This window comes from Microtus ochrogaster, linkage group LG1 (genome assembly GCF_000317375.1).
Source record: "Microtus ochrogaster isolate Prairie Vole_2 linkage group LG1, MicOch1.0, whole genome shotgun sequence".
Lineage (NCBI taxonomy): Eukaryota > Metazoa > Chordata > Mammalia > Rodentia > Cricetidae > Microtus > Microtus ochrogaster.
In genome coordinates this window covers 35365962-35368810 of record NC_022027.1, presented here as the reverse complement: position 1 = coordinate 35368810, position 2849 = coordinate 35365962, and positions in this window count along the sequence as shown.

Genomic DNA, 2849 nt, shown 5'->3' with positions numbered 1-2849 from the left:
CATAAAGCAAAGAAAACCAGCCTACAATTCACAATCCCAGAGAACCTAGACAACAATGAGGACCCTAAGATCTAATCTACATGGGAATTAGAAAAAGACAAGATCTCCTGAGTAAATTGGAATCAATGGGACCATGGGAGAGGATTGAAGGGAGGAAAGAGACAGACTGCTGAAATTTTGCTGGTAGGCCATGAATGTGTGGTGATACACAGATTACTTGAAATGGGTTAAATTAAGATGTAAGAGTTAGCCAATAAGAAGTTAGAGCTAATGGGCCAAGCAGTGATTTAATTAATACAGTTTCTGTGTGATTATTTCAGGGTAGGAACCAGCAAGCAGGCTTCTATGTAACAAAAGTAAGGTTCTCTGATTTTGCTTGAGAGAAGAATTAATCTCTGAATAATAATTTATCAGAAACTAGTTTAATATTATGACCATTTAGCAAAGTAACAGTAGTAGATTCTCCCCTAGGGCCTATGACCTGTCTAGCCTCGAGTTTTTGACACTGATAATGGTGTCAGGTATGGATTGTGGACTGGGCTTTAAATCCAAGTTTAAAGTGGTTGGTTATTCCCCTGTTTGCATCACTATTGCACCTCTAGGCATGTCTTGCCAGGCTAGTGCTTATTGTAGCTTGCAATGTTTACAGCTAGGTATTTTAATACACATAGCACCTTACAATACTATGAAAACTAACCAGTAGGATCAAAGCTACCAAGTCAGAACCAGTTTGATTTTCCCACATCTTAAGACCTAGGTTTGTGGTATCTTCTGCAATAGATTACATATTGTCTCAAAACTAAAGTTTGGAAATAAACCATAAGTTATCACAAAACAACAGAGCACATGGGATTTCCAGTTTGACAGCCAAATAAACACATAAGGAGAATGCATATGTCTGAGAATAGTCATGGAAATATAACCTGGGCACCTAGGAAACTCTCTAAAATGAAAGCAAAGATGCTATGGTGTATACAGCATTCAAAGAACTTTAGAGGAGATTTCTATAGAGTGGAGATTATTAACAATAAGAACATAGAAAACAGCAAATGACAATATTAAACAGCTATTAACTTCAGAAGGGTAAAAAACTATAAGAAATCTGATCCTCAAATACTTCTTGAATCACACATGAATAATAAAAATATTATTATAAAAATATAAATATTGAATGCCAACGTAAGCAAATGTTATAATGAGTTACCTACCCTTGCTCAGCCTGCTTTCTTATAGAACCCAGGACCACCAACCCAGGAATGGCATTACCCACCATAGCCTGAGTCTTCCCTTATCAACCACTAATTGAGAAATGCCTTATAGCTACATCTCATGAAGGCATTTCCTCAACTGAGACTCCTCCCTCTCTGAGGACTATAGCTTGTGTCAAGTTGATGCACAAAAATAGTAGTACACCTACCATTGACCACATCCGCAACACAAAGTGACTCCCTCTCTCAGAAGCCATCAACTTCCCACAGCTCCTTGACTATTGTGGGATCTCTGGAATCCCTCACCAGCACCCCCAATGCTGGAATTCTGACTGGCTTGATCTCAGACAGCTGCTTTGAATTGCTGTGTAACTCAGGAGTTACTGTTACTAATAATAAAAATCTTAAAAGAAAACATGAAATTGAGGGGAAAACAGGTTGGTAGCTCCTGTGGGGTTTAAAAGGAAGTAAAGTGAAGTTACATATAATTAAAATATGTTGCATACATATATGAAATTTTTTAGACAGCGTTTTTTGGGGGACAGGGCCTTTCTGTAGCTTTGGAGCCTGTCCTGGAACTAGTTCTTATAGACTATGCTGGCCTCAAACTCACAGAGGTCTGTCTCCCTCTGCCTTTTATGTGCTGGGATTAAAGGTGTGCTCCTCCACCACCTGGCCCATGTATGAATTTTTAAAGAATAATAAAGACAATTATTATGACTTAGAATGGATAAGAAACTGAATACTGTAACCAAGTAAGTTAAATTCTAAAACTGACATAGACAAACTGTGTTCTACTGACTACTTTTGTACTACAGTAACAGAAATGACATAGATAAACTGTGTTCTACTGACTACTTTTATACTACAGTAACAGAAATGACTAATTACCATAAAGACCTCATGACCCACAAAGCCAAAAATATTTACAAACAGGTCCTTTACAGGAAAAGTTTGCTGTTCTGAAGAGCTAGCTTGACTGACAAGATACAACAAGATCAAGCAAGTAGATAGTCTTAAACTGAATCCTAAAATTAAACTTCTCGTTCAATTCTGGTCTTATCTGGTCCTGCAGCCATTCAGTCCCAAAGAAAAACACAGAGACATGCATTAATTATAAACTGGTTGCTCTATTAGCTCAGGCTGTTTAATAACTAACTCTTACATCTTACATTAGCCCATAATTCTTATCTGTGTTAGCTATGTGGCTTGATACATTTATCAGTGAGGTATTCTTATCTTGCTCTCTCTGTGGCTTAGTGACAACTGCAGACTGGACCTTTCCTCTTTCCAGGTTAGTAGATAGTCATCTATAATAGTCAAGTGTGTACTCATGTTAGTTGTGTTTTCTAGATGTACAGAGATATATGTCAGATAGATAGATATTCTTCAAACCTTTCAAAGACTATGTAATATGATATTGAAGTATTTTAAGAACTTATGACTTTTCATTATAATGAGACACATCTGTTCCTGGTAGCACCAAGCTACTTTAAGAGGGTGATGGGCATCAAATAGGATCTTAATAGAGTTGGCTAGCCATTTGCACAAGAACTTGCTCTTGCCTGGACTGCTTGATGTTATGCTGTATGAACTGGACATGAAGGACCCACAGAAAAATGACTGCTGAACTTGCCTAAA